Raw genomic sequence first — 14,953 nt, 5'->3', positions numbered from 1 at the left:
ATCTAAACAAGGTGCAAGAGAAAATTTTGCTGAAAGGAAATATTTAAAGGAAGCTACGGTGATTGTGAATGTTGAGAATGTGAATGAGGTGAGAGCGGAGGACATTATTAAAGCTGTAACAGAACAATGTGGACATGGCAAGATTTTAGCACTGAGACCAAGGCAAGGGAAAGAATATGAGTTGACAATGGAAAAAGAAGAAACATGCGAGAAACTAATTGATGGACTGACAATAAAAGGAGTGAACTGTGAAGTGAAAAACTTACAAAACAGAGATTATGTTGTTTCCTTCATGCACCTGCCCGTCTACCTGGATGATGAAAAATTTTTAGAGAAATTGGAGGGATGGGGAGTTGATCCCATAAGTAAAATTAAAAGGAGATGCTACCCGGGCACCGATATTGAGGACGGAACAAGGTTCCTGAAAGTCCGATTCCCCAAGGAAGTGGCATCGTTGCCATACAGCACGAGGCTAGAGACAGCCGAAGGGCAACAGTACTTCCGGGTGATGCACAGCCATCAAGTGAAAACTTGTAGGCTGTGCATGAGCCCGGACCACTTTGTTGAAAGATTGCCCCAATTTTACGTGCTACAAATGCGAGGAACGGGGACATTTTGCAAGGGAGTGCAATGCTGTTAGGTGCCCGGAGTGTCAGGAAGTCTTAAACAAATGTGAATGCTGGATGGAAGGAGTGGAAGGAGGAAGGGAAAAACAGGTGGACGGACAGGTGCATGAAGGAAACAACGAGGAGGATGGACAAACTGATGAGCGACAAGAGGAAGAAGGACTACAACAAAAAGAAATGGAATCAGCAGCAACCAACAGAGATGAAGGAGAAAGAGAAAAAGACAACATTATTAATAACGAACAAACAAAGGAGCAGGACACTCAATGGACAGAAATGGAGATATCGGACAGTTTTAATACTTTTATGGAGGACATGGAGAGAGATGGACATGAAAGGATGGATCAAAATAAAGAAACTGACAGTGAAGAAGAAGTAAAGAGGGACAGCATGGACAAAGACAGAGGGGGGAGAGGACAAATAAGAAGAAGATCACTGAAGGTAAAACCAAATTTGGAAGGTGCAAGAAAAAAAATAATGACAAAAACTAATAGATATGATGTGTTAATGGGTCTGGAGGGAGAAAATGGTGAATAATGGTTTTTAAGTATTTATTTCTCTTTCTTTTAATGGTTTTAAGTTGTGTTACTTTTAATGCAAGGGGGCTGTTGGACATTGGAAAATTTGAAAAAGTAAAAGAAAAATGCAAAAGGGAAGATATTATTGCACTACAGGAAACAAACTGGAGAGAAAATGTGATGATTGATTATAAAAAGAGATGGGATGGAGGTATTTTATATAATAATGGAGATGGGAGGTTTGGGAGAGGTGTGGCTTTTTTAATGAAGGATGATGTTTTTAAAGTGAGTAAAATTGTGTATAAGGACAGGATGGGGAAGTGTATGGCAGTTGAGACAAAATATGAAGGAAGAGACTTGATTTTAGTAAATGTACATGCACCAGTGGAGGAGAAGGAAAAGAAAGAGTTTTTTAATGTTTTAAGAAATATTGTAAAGAAGTATAAAGAAACTATAATGATGGGGGATTTTAACACAGTTTTTAGCAAGCAAGATATGGCTGAAGGAATGGTTTTTAAAACGGATACGGGAAGAAAAGAATTGAAAGCATTAATGGAAGAAAATAATCTGATAGATGTGTGGAGAGAGAGGAATGAACAGAAAAAAGAATTTTCAAGGAGACAAATAGTGGGGCAGTTTGTATGCCAAACTAGAATTGACTTTGTTTTATGTAGTAGAAATGTGGAGAATTTTATAGAAAAGATTAAGTATGAGGAAACCAGTTTTAGTGATCACAAGTTTTTATTTTTTATAGTGGATTGGAGTAAAATGCAAAGAGGGCCGGGAGTATGGATTTTAAATACGCAGATTTTAAAGAATGAAGATTATGTTGCAAAAGTTAAAGAAATTATAGAAAAAGAAAAGGAAAATTTAATGTATGGAGAGGATAAGAGAATATGGTGGGAGAATGTTAAGTTTTTAATTAAAAAATTCTCGATCAGATATTGTAGCTTAATACAGAAATGTAAAAGATACAAAGAAAGAGAAATAAAAGAAAGTTTGGAAATTGAATTGAATAAAGAAAATAAAGACATACAAAAGATAAAGGAAATGGAGGGAAAACTGAAAGAAATAGAAGAAAAAGAATATGAGGGGGCGAGGCTAAGAAGTAAAGCAAAATATGTGGTGGAGGGAGAAAAATGTACAAAGTTCTTTTTTGATTTGGAAAAAAAGAAAGGGAAAGCTGAAACGATAAAAGAAATAAGAGGAAAAAATGGGGAAATTGTAGAAGGGATTGAAAAGATTTTAGAAGAAATAAAGTATTTTTATGAGGATTTATTTAGTGCAAGAGGTGTGGAAGAGGAGGAAAAAAAGAAATTGTTGAATCAGATAAAAGCAAAAGTAAGCGAGGAAGATAAAAAAGAATGTGACCAAGAAATCAGAGAAGAAGAGATTGAAAGAGCAATAAATCAACTGAATAAAAAGAAAAGTCCAGGTATAGATGGTTTGGGAACTGAATTTTATATATGTTTTAAAGAAGTTTTAATAAAGATTTTAAAGGAGGTTTTTAAAGACACTTTTGAAAAAGAAGAAATTAATGAAAGAACAAGGATGGGGTTAATGAAACTGATATATAAAAGGAAAGGAGAAAAAGTAGATTTAAAAAACTATAGACCGATCACGATGTTGAACACAGACCTTAAGATTTTAGCGAAGGTTTTAGCAAACAGACTAAAAGAAGTAATGCCAAGTATAATTAAAACAAACCAAGCATATGGAGTCAAAGGAAGGGATATAGCCGACATAACGATAAGTATAAGAGACACAATTTGGTACATGAAAGAAAAAAATGAAGAAGGATATGTAATTAGTCTGGATTTCGAAAAAGCTTTTGATAGGGTTGAGCATGGGTATTTATTTGAGGTTTTAAGGAGTTTTGGTTTTGGTGAGAATTTTATTAAATGGATTGAGATTTTATATAAGGGTGCACTAACAAAAATAAAATGTAATGGGTTTTTAACAGATTGTTTTAAAATAACACGCTCGATAAGACAGGGTTGTCCGCTTTCTGCGTTACTATATTCACTTGTATCAGAACCGTTAGGATTGGCAATTAGACAAAAAGAAGGAATAATAGGGATTGAAATTGAAGAAAATAAGGCTGAGGGGAAAGTTTTTCAATACGCTGATGATACGACGATAATTGTAAAGGGGAAAGGGAGTGTTAAAGAAGTAATGAATGTTGTAAAAGAGTATTGTAGAGGGTCTGGAAGTAAAGTAAATGAGGATAAAACAGTGTATATGAAATTTGGTAAAGCTATGGTTTTAACGGATTGTTTTAATTTCAAGGAAGTGGAAGAAATGAGGATTTTAGGAGTTTTAATGGGGAAGAATGAGAAGAAAGTAAGAGATGAAATGTGGGAACAACTAGTAACAGATATAGAGAGGAGGTAAAATTTTTGGAAATTAAGAACTTTAAACTTGAAGGGAAAGGTTTTAATATTGAATGTTTTAATGGTTTCTAAACTTTGGTATGTTCTATATGTATCTGAAATGCCTTTATGGACAGAACAGAGGTTGAAGAAATGTTTTCTTGACTTTTTATGGGAGGGGAAACCAGCGAGGATTGCACATAACACAATTTTAGGGGCGGTGGAAAAGGGGGGCTTAGGATTAATGGATGTGGAGCAACGAAAAAATGCTATGAGAGTGAAAATTGTTAAGAAGTACCTAAATGAAGAGAACAAAACTGAGTGGAAGAAAACAATGAAATACTTTTTAAATAAATGTGGTGATTTTAACATGGGGGATGGGATTTTATGGATGAAAACAAAAATTTGGATGACGGAAGGATTACCTGCCTTTTATAGAGAAGTTTTTAGTGCTTGGGGAAAGATTTTAACGAGAATCGAGTATGATCCGCATGGGAGAGAAAACATTTTAAATCAACCTCTGTTCTTAAATAACAATATTTTAAATCAAGGGAAAGAAATATTTTTTAAGAAATGGATGGAAGTGGGGATAACGAGAGTGAGAGATGTTTTGTATGAGTTTAAAGAGGGGTTTTTACCAATACAATATGTTGTGGATGCAATGGAAGTAGCGAAAGAAGAATACAGCAAGCAAGAAATAACAAACAAATATGAAATCATTAAAAACGCAATACCAAAAGAGTGGATTAAAAGAATAGAGTGTATGGAAGAAGAGCAAAAAGAGAAGAATATTTATGTGAAACTGGGGGAAAAATTGTGTGATTTTAAAGAATGTACTGTAAAAATGTTTTATTGTGTTTTTAGAGATGGTGTTTTTAAAGAGCCAATTGTAAATAAGTACTGGGGAGAAAAGTTCAAAGATTTAAAAGAAGAGTGTATATGGAGAAATATGAGGGGAAAATGTGTGGAGACAAAGTTGGAATGTTTGGAGTATTTTATAAGGCATAAAGTGGTTTTTACTGAGTCTATTTTAAATAAAATTGGGATGGAACAAAATGCAATGTGTAAAGTGTGCCAAGAAAAGGAAGAATGGATTTTACATATGTTTTTATATTGTAAAGAATTGGAGGAGTTTTTAAAGAAATGTAAATGTGTGGTTAAAGACTTGACTGTGGAGTGGGATGAAAATGTAATGGAATGGAACAGAGTGGTTATGTTTGGTTGGGAAAAGAAGTGTCAAAACAAAAAATTCATAAATCTGTGGGTAATGTTGATGAAAAGTGCAATATGGGAGAGAAGAATTGTGGCGAAAAAAGAAAAAATTGTATTGGATGTTTGGACTGTGTTTAAAAGAAAAACAGAAGTGGATATGGAAGGGCTTTATGTGTATTTTAAATGTGAAAATATGTTGGATGCTTTTTATCATGTTTTTACTCCACAAGTTTTTTGTGTTTTAAAAGAACTGATGTGGAAGCTGCCGGGGAGTGAAGGAGAATTTTTAAATGTATAATGTATGATATGTGATGTAAAGTAGATATGTGATGTAAAGGTGATTGTGTAAGAAAAACTGTAATTTTTATTGTACTACTTATTTTATTGTGTTTTATTGGCTGAAATTTCCTAATAAAAAAAAAAAAAAAAAAAAGCACGCCCGATCTCGTCTGATCTCGGAAGCTAAGCAGGGTCGGGCCTGGTTAGTACTTGGATGGGAGACCGGCCATACCACTCTGAGGGCGCTATTGAGCTTCACGTAGTGTGTTTTGGCTGCAGTTAGGAGAGGAAGGCTCTCCTCCGTTTTGTTTTTCATTTCTTGTGTTTGTTTTTTGTTTTTTTTGTACTTTAAAGTTAGTTTCTTTCTTTTTTGTTTTGTTTTTTAAACCACCTAACAGCAGCTTTTTGCTGGCTGGAGGGTGGTTAAATTTTCTTCTTTTTTACTTTTTTTTCGGATGGATTCAATGGATTACGACTCAGGACTGGCTGGAGGACCACGTATGGCAAACGACACTGGACTGGCAGGAGGAACGCGAACGGCAAACGACACTGGACTGGCAGGAGGAAGACGCACGGCAAACAACACTGGACTGGCAGGAGGAACACGTATGGCAAACGATACTGGACTGGCTGGAGGAAAACAAATGGCAAACGACACTGGTCTGGATCAACAACTACGAGCTAGGAATGGAACTAAACAAGGTGCAAGAGAAAATTTTGTTGAAAGGAAATATTTAAAGGAAGCTACGGTGATCGTGAATGTTGAGAATGTGAATGAGGTGAGAGCGGAGGACATTATTAAAGCTGTAACAGAACAATGTGGACATGGCAAAATTTTAGCACTGAGACCAAGGCAAGGGAAAGAATATGAGCCGACAATGGAAAAAGAAGAAACATGCGAGAAACTAATTGATGGACTGACAATAAAAGGAGTGAACTGTGAAGTGAAAAACTTACAAAACAGAGATTATGTTGTTTCCTTCATGCACCTGCCCGTCTACCTGGATGATGAAAAAATTTTAGAGAAATTGGAGGGATGGGGAGTTGATCCCATAAGTAAAATTAAAAGGAGATGCTACCCGGGCACCGATATTGAGGACGGAACAAGGTTCCTGAAAGTCCGATTCCCTAAGGAAGTGGCATCGTTGCCATACAGCACGAGTCTAGAGACAGCCGAAGGGCAACAGTACTTCCGGGTGATGCACAGCCATCAAGTGAAAACTTGTAGGCTGTGCATGAGCCCGGATCACTTGCTGAAAGATTGCCCCAATTTTACGTGCTACAAATGCGAGGAACGGGGACATTTTGCAAGGGAGTGCAATGCTGTTAGGTGCCCGGAGTGTCAGGAAGTCTTAAACAAATGTGAATGCTGGATGGAAGGAGTGGAAGGAGGAAGGGAAAAACAGGTGGACGGACAGGTGCATGAAGGAAACAACGAGGAGGATGGACAAACTGATGAACGACAAGAGGAAGAAGGACTACAACAAAAAGAAATGGAATCAGCAACAACCAACAGAGATGAAGGAGAAAGAGAAAAAGACAACATTATTAATAACGAACAAACAAAGGAGCAGGACACTCAATGGACAGAAATGGAGATATCGGACAGTTTTAATACTTTTATGGAGGACGTGGAGAGAGATGGACATGAAAGGATGGATCAAAATAAAGAAACTGACAGTGAAGAAGAAGTAAAGAGGGACAGCATGGACAAAGACAGAGGGGGGAGAGGACAAATAAGAAGAAGATCACTGAAGGTAAAACCAAATTTGGAAGGTGCAAGAAAAAAAATAATGACAAAAACTAATAGATATGATGTGTTAATGGGTCTGGAGGGAGAAAATGGTGAATAATGGTTTTTAAGTATTTATTTTTCTTTCTTTTAATGGTTTTAAGTTGTGTTACTTTTAATGCAAGGGGGCTGTTAGACATTGGAAAATTTGAAAAAGTAAAAGAAAAATGCAAAAGGGAAGATATTATTGCACTACAGGAAACAAACTGGAGAGAAAATGTGATGATTGATTATAAAAAGAGATGGGATGGAGGTATTTTATATAATAATGGAGATGGGAGGTTTGGGAGAGGTGTGGCTTTTCTAATGAAGGATGATGTTTTTAAAGTGAGTAAAATTGTGTATAAGGACAGGATGGGGAAGTGTATGGCAGTTGAGACAAAATATGAAGGAAGAGACTTGATTTTAGTAAATGTACATGCACCAGTGGAGGAGAAGGAAAAGAAAGAGTTTTTTAATGTTTTAAGAAATATTGTAAAGAAGTATAAAGAAACTATAATGATGGGGGATTTTAACACAGTTTTTAGCAAGCAAGATATGGCTGAAGGAATGGTTTTTAAAACGGATACGGGAAGAAAAGAATTGAAAGCATTAATGGAAGAAAATAATCTGATAGATGTGTGGAGAGAGAGGAATGAACAGAAAAAAGAATTTTCAAGGAGACAAATAGTGGGGCAGTTTGTATGCCAAACTAGAATTGACTTTGTTTTATGTAGTAGAAATGTGGAGAATTTTATAGAAAAGATTAAGTATGAGGAAACCAGTTTTAGTGATCACAAGTTTTTATTTTTTATAGTGGATTGGAGTAAAATGCAAAGAGGGCCGGGAGTATGGATTTTAAATACGCAGATTTTAAAGAATGAAGATTATGTTGCAAAAGTTAAAGAAATTATAGAAAAAGAAAAGGAAAATTTAATGTATGGAGAGGATAAGAGAATATGGTGGGAGAATGTTAAGTTTTTAATTAAAAAATTCTCGATCAGATATTGTAGCTTAATACAGAAATGTAAAAGATACAAAGAAAGAGAAATAAAAGAAAGTTTGGAAATTGAATTGAATAAAGAAAATAAAGACATACAAAAGATAAAGGAAATGGAGGGAAAACTGAAAGAAATAGAAGAAAAAGAATATGAGGGGGCGAGGCTAAGAAGTAAAGCAAAATATGTGGTGGAGGGAGAAAAATGTACAAAGTTCTTTTTTGATTTGGAAAAAAAGAAAGGGAAAGCTGAAACGATAAAAGAAATAAGAGGAAAAAATGGGGAAATTGTAGAAGGGATTGAAAAGATTTTAGAAGAAATAAAGTATTTTTATGAGGATTTATTTAGTGCAAGAGGTGTGGAAGAGGAGGAAAAAAAGAAATTGTTGAATCAGATAAAAGCAAAAGTAAGCGAGGAAGATAAAAAAGAATGTGACCAAGAAATCAGAGAAGAAGAGATTGAAAGAGCAATAAATCAACTGAATAAAAAGAAAAGTCCAGGTATAGATGGTTTGGGAACTGAATTTTATATATGTTTTAAAGAAGTTTTAATAAAGATTTTAAAGGAGGTTTTTAAGGACACTTTTGAAAAAGAAGAAATTAATGAAAGAACAAGGATGGGGTTAATGAAACTGATATATAAAAGGAAAGGAGAAAAAGTAGATTTAAAAAACTATAGACCGATCACGATGTTGAACAAAGACCTTAAGATTTTAGCGAAGGTTTTAGCAAACAGACTAAAAGAAGTAATGCCAAGTATAATTAAAACAAACCAAGCATATGGAGTCAAAGGAAGGGATATAGCCGACATAACGATAAGTATAAGAGACACAATTTGGTACATGAAAGAAAAAAATGAAGAAGAATATGTAATTAGTCTGTATTTCGAAAAAGCTTTTGATAGGGTTGAGCATGGGTATTTATTTGAGGTTTTAAGGAGTTTTGGTTTTGGTGAGAATTTTATTAAATGGATTGAGATTTTATATAAGGGTGCACTAACAAAAATAAAATGTAATGGGTTTTTAACAGATTGTTTTAAAATAACACGCTCGATAAGACAGGGTTGTCCGCTTTCTGCGTTACTATATTCACTTGTATCAGAACCGTTAGGATTGGCAATTAGACAGAAAGAAGGAATAATAGGGATTGAAATTGAAGAAAATAAGGCTGAGGGGAAAGTTTTTCAATACGCTGATGATACGACGATAATTGTAAAGGGGAAAGGGAGTGTTAAAGAAGTAATGAATGTTGTAAAAGAGTTTTGTAGAGGGTCTGGAAGTAAAGTAAATGAGGATAAAACAGTGTATATGAAATTTGGTAAAGCTATGGTTTTAACGGATTGTTTTAATTTCAAGGAAGTGGAAGAAATGAGGATTTTAGGAGTTTTAATGGGGAAGAATGAGAAGAAAGTAAGAGATGAAATGTGGGAACAACTAGTAACAGATATAGAGAGGAGGTTAAATTTTTGGAAATTAAGAACTTTAAACTTGAAGGGAAAGGTTTTAATATTGAATGTTTTAATGGTTTCTAAACTTTGGTATGTTTTATATGTATCTGAAATGCCTTTATGGACAGAACAGAGGTTGAAGAAATGTTTTCTTGACTTTTTATGGGAGGGGAAACCAGCGAGGATTGCACATAACACAATTTTAGGGGCGGTGGAAAAGGGGGGCTTAGGATTAATGGATGTGGAGCAACGAAAAAATGCTATGAGAGTGAAAATTGTTAAGAAGTACCTAAATGAAGAGAACAAAACTGAGTGGAAGAAAACAACGAAATACTTTTTAAATAAATGTGGAGATTTTAACATGGGGGATGGGATTTTATGGATGAAAACAAAAATTTGGATGACGGAAGGATTACCTGCCTTTTATAGAGAAATTTTTAGTGCTTGGGGAAAGTTTTTAACGAGAATCGAGTATGATCCGCATGGGAGAGAAAACATTTTAAATCAACCTCTGTTCTTAAATAACAATATTTTAAATCAAGGGAAAGAAATATTTTTTAAGAAATGGATGGAAGTGGGGATAACGAGAGTGAGAGATTTTTACCAATACAATATGTTGTGGATGCAATGGAAGTAGCGAAAGAAGAATACAGCAAGCAAGAAATAACAAACAAATATGAAATTATTAAAAATGCAATACCAAAAGAGTGGATTAAAAGAATAGAGTGTATGGAAGAAGAGCAAAAAGAGAAGAATATTTAAAAAAAATAAAAAAATATTTTATAAAAAAAAAAAGAAGGGTTTCTGAATATCTTAAATAGCCCACTCTTGGCTACTGATTTCGCTTACGGCCATACCACTCTGAGCACGCCCGATCTCGTCTGATCTCGGAAACTAAGCAGGGTCGGGCCTGGTTAGTACTTGGATGGGAGACCGCCTGGGAATACCAGGTGTTGTAAGCTTTTTGTTTTACTTCACTATTGTTCTAACATTTTAAATAGCCCAATCTTGGCTACAGATTTCGCTTACGGCCATACCACTCTGAGGGCGCTAGTGAGTACCACATTGTGTTTGGCTGCAGTTGGTGGGAGAGGCTCACCAAACTTTTTGTTTTGTAGTTTTGTTTTTTGTTACAGTCTTATTTTTTATTAGGTGTTTAAGTTCTTTTTCGTTTAAGTTTTTCCTCCCAGCAGCTTGTGCTGTTTGGGAGGAATTTCTTTGGCTATGTTGCGTCTTGTTTTTGTTGTTGTTTTTGGTGTTTTGTTTGTTTACAATGGATGGACCAACAGGTAAACGACGTGGCAACGGCGGACGAAATACGGCATGGGAATGACAATGGACTGGCTAAACGACAACGAGATGGTAATCCAAATGAAGCAAGAAGAGAGAGTGGGAAAAGAGTGTACTTGAAGGAAGCAACAGTGACGGTGGAACTAGGACAAGTGAAAGATGCAAGGGCGGCGGACATTATAAAAGCAGTGGCAGAGCGGATTGGTGAGGGCAAGATTTTAGCAGTCAGACCTAAACAAATTAAGGAACATGAGGTGACACTGGAAAATGAAAATGACACAGACCTTTTATTGGATGGTTTAACAATTAATGGAGTAACCTGTGAGGTGAAGAAGCTGCAAAGCAGAGACTATGTTGTCTCTTTCATGCATCTGCCCGTCTACATGGCTGATGAGGAGGTTTTAAATAAACTGGAAGGATGGGGAGTTTTCCCAATATCTAAAATAAAAAGACGAGTGTATCCGGGCACCAATATCGAGGATGGGACGAGGTTCGTGAGAACACGGTTCCCAAAAGAAGTTGCCTCCCTCCCTTATAGTACAAAAATGGAAACGGCAGAAGGCCCACAGTACTTCCGGGTGATGCACAGCCACCAAGTGAAGACTTGTCAGCTGTGCATGAGCCCGGACCACGTGGTGAAGGATTGTCCGGAGTTTAAGTGCTTCAAGTGTAAGGAGAGGGGGCATTTCGCGAGGGACTGCAATGCAGTAGTGTGTCCGGAGTGCAATGTGGTTTTAAATAAGTGTGAGTGTTGGATGGGGAGTGAGGAGGAGAAGGAAGAGCGACATGTGGACGGGCAGATGCATGAACGAGACAACGAACGGAGAGAAGAAGAAACAATGGCAGTACAAGAAGATGAAACAACGGAGAACCAGGACAATGAACATCAACAGAAGGACCAGAATGATCAGGAGGAACAATCACAACAGGACAGGGAATATTGGACTCAGATGGATTTAACAGACACTTTGCAAAATGCTTTAGACACGGTGGAACAAAAGGATCAAGGCAAGAATAAACTGATGGATACATTACAGGACGGAGTTTTATGGACACAAATGGATTTGACGGACAGTTTGCAAAATGACTTGGATATAATAGAACTTAACGATCAAATGAGTAAGGAACAAGCGGCTGGAAAGGAAAGTGAGGAGGGGAAAGGAAAGTGAGGAGGGAAAAGAAAAGAAGGACGAACAAGTGAAATCAACGAAAAGAAGAAGACCAGTAAAGGTAACACCAAATTTAGAGACTGCCAGGAAAAAAGTACTTAAAAATGATGAAATTGTGATTGAAAATGAGTTTGATGTGCTAAAGGACTTGGAGGAGACAGACTGAAATGATGGATTTTATCAATGTTTTTATATGCTTTATGCTTTTAAGAATAGTTACTTTTAATGCCAGAGCAATCGAGAAAAACTGTAAGTGCGAGGAGAGGGGGCATTTTGCAAGAGACTGCAACGCTGTAACGTGCCCGGATTGCAAGGAAGTTTTAAATAAGTGTGAGTGCTGGATGAGGAGTGAGGAGGAGGAGGAGCAGCGGGTGGACGGGCAGATGCAGGAGCGAGACAACGAAGAGCAAGAAGAGGAGTTGGGAGTACTACAAAACAGTGAAACAACAGGAAATAAAGATACTGAGGAACAAGAGGGAGAATATAATGGACAGGGGATACAATCGCAACAAGAGGAGGAAACATGGACACAGATGGACTTGACTGAAAGTTTGGAAAGCGCTTTGGTTGCTGTGGATTTAAATGAACAAAGGAATAAAGAACAGATTGCTGTACAACAAGAGGGAGACGGATGGAAACAAATGGATTTGCAAAGTGGGCTGGATACTGTGGAACTTAATGAACAAAGAAATAAAGACTGATGTAAAGGAAAGTGAAGGGGGAGAAGATAAAGAGGAGAAACAACTGAAGTCAGCAAAAAGAAGAAGACCGGTTAAGGTAATGCCCAATTTAGAGATGGCTAGGAAAAAAGCACTTAAAGAGGACTCAATTAAAAGTGTGAATAAGTATGATTGTCACAGACACGCCAGGCTCCACCGCTCACCAATCACAGCGCACAGACTCTCCAGAGTACTGATCACCGCACCTGCACCTCATCATCACTGCAATCACCTCCCGCATAAGACCCACACACAGTCTTCGTCCGGTCTCGTTTGCATTACGTCTCATCTGTATGCTTACCTCAAGGACTCCAACCGAACTACTTACCTATCTCCAGCGTCTCCTGTTCTCCTCGTGTGTTCCCCATCTGTGTGTGAGTGTTCCTGGTCTCCAGTGTCAAGTTTCTCCAGCGTCTTCCGAAACCACCCGTGTCTACAATCAACAAGGACAGTATCACTTCTCTGCACTCTCCACTTCATTCATCTCATCGCACTTCATTCACCTGCACCACTGTTTACTCTTGCTGGTATCTAATAAACGTCTCTACCTGTTATATCTGCCTCGGTCCCTTCTGTACTGTAACAATGATGTTTTAAAGGATGTGCAGGAGATGAACTGAAATGATGGGTTTTATGTATATTTATATATGCTTCACGCTTTTAAGAATTGTTACTTTTAATGCTCGGGGACTTTTAGACATAAGAAAATTTGAGAAAGTGAAAGAAATGTGTAAGGGTGAAGATGTGATTTTATTGCAAGAAACTAACTGGAGGGAGGGTACATAACTGAAATAAGGACAAGGTGGAATGGAGAAGTTTTATATAACAATGGTGATGATAGAATGGGCAGAGGAGTAGCAGTTTTAATAAAAGAAAACAGTGGGGTAACATGCAAAACAATATATAAGGATAAAGAAGGAAAATGTATAGCAGTTGAAATGGAGTATGAAGGAAGAAAAGTGATTGTGGTCAATGTTCATGCACCAACAGAAGAGAATGGGGAAAAAAGAGTATTTTAAAGTGTTAAACTTTTTAAAGAAATACAAAAAAGTTATTATGATGGGTGATTTTAATACTGTTTTTAGCAAATTAGAAATTAATGGAAGAAAACAATATGATTGATGTATGGAGAGAAAGCAATGAAAAAAGAAAGAATACTCAAGGAGGCAGCTAGTCGGGAATTTTATGTGTAGAACAAGAATAGATTTTATTTTATGCACAAGAAATATTGAAGGTTTTATAGGGAAAATAAAATATGAAGAAACAAGCCTAAGTGACCATAAGCCAATTTTTATGCAAATAGACTGGAGTACAATGGAAAGAGGGCTGGGAGTATGGGTGTTAAACACAGAGGTTTTAAAGAATGAAGATTATGTTTTAAGTGTTAAAGAAATTATTCAAAAGGAAAAAGAAAATGAATTGTACAACGAAGACAAACGGTTATGGTGGGAAAATGTGAAGTATTTAGTTAAAAAATTTACAATGAAGTACTGTAGTTAAAAAAAAAAGAAAGGAAAGAGAATTAAGGGAAAAACTGGAAAAAGAGCTAAATGAGAACGGGAAAGATATACAAAAATAAAGAAATGGAAGGAAAATTCAAAGGGGCAAAATTAAGAAGTAAAGCAAGGTACACAGTAGAAGGGGAAAAGTGCACAAAATTCTTCTTCGATCTAGAAAAAACAAGAGGGAAAGCGGGATTGATTAAAGAAATAAGAGGAAAAAATGGAGTAGTTGTAGATACAAATGAGGAAATATTAAATGTAGTAAAATCATATTATGAGAACTTATTTAGTACGGAGGGGGTAAAAGAAGAAGAAAAACTTGAGTTACTAAAACAGATAAAAACTAGACTAGGAGAAGTAGATAAAAAAGAGTGTGAACAGGATATAAGCGAAGAAGAGATAAAGAGAGCAATAAGTCAATTAAATAAAAAGAAAAGTCCAGGTATAGATGGTTTGGGGAGTGAATTTTATATAGTCTTTAAAGAATTTTTAACCAATATTTTAAAAGAAGTGTATGATGAGGTTTTTAGGAAAGGGGAGATGAATCAAAGAATGGGAATGGGTTTAATGAAATTGATATATAAAAGAAAAAGGTAGACAAAGAATTACAGACCAATTACAATGCTTAACACTGACTTAAAGATTTTAGCAAAAATTTTAGCTAACAGATTAAAAGAAGTAATGCCGAATATAATTAAAACAAATCAAGTGTATGGGGTAAAAGGAAAGGATATAGCAGACACAACAATGGGCATAAAGGATATGATAAGATACATAGAAGAAAAGAATAAAGAAGGGTATATAATTAGTTTGGATTTTGAGAAAGCATTTGATAGAGTGGAACATGATTTTTTATTTGGTGTTTTAAAGAGTTTTGGTTTTGGAGAGAATTTTATTAAATGGATTAGAATTTTATACAAAGGTGTGATAACAAAAATTAAATGTAATGATTTTTTAACACAGTGTTTTAAAATTACGAGATCAATAAGGCAAGGATGTCCATTGTCAGCTCTTTTATATTCTTTAGTTTCTGAACCACTAGGTCTGGCCA

General features: G+C 36.0%; 1 non-coding gene across 1 annotated transcript; it reads left to right on the top strand.

Annotated features, from left to right (window-relative positions):
- Nucleotides 1-10,065: 10,065 nt before the first annotated feature.
- Nucleotides 10,066-10,184, top strand: LOC127510259 (5S ribosomal RNA). The gene has a single exon (XR_007929513.1). It is a non-coding gene; the product is annotated as a 5S ribosomal RNA (ribosomal RNA).
- Nucleotides 10,185-14,953: the final 4,769 nt, after the last annotated feature.

The sequence above is a fragment of the Ctenopharyngodon idella genome, chromosome 3 (assembly GCF_019924925.1).
Source record: "Ctenopharyngodon idella isolate HZGC_01 chromosome 3, HZGC01, whole genome shotgun sequence".
Lineage (NCBI taxonomy): Eukaryota > Metazoa > Chordata > Actinopteri > Cypriniformes > Xenocyprididae > Ctenopharyngodon > Ctenopharyngodon idella.
The sequence above is the reverse complement of the archived record's forward strand: the minus strand, read 5'-3'. Positions and strand labels throughout refer to the sequence as shown.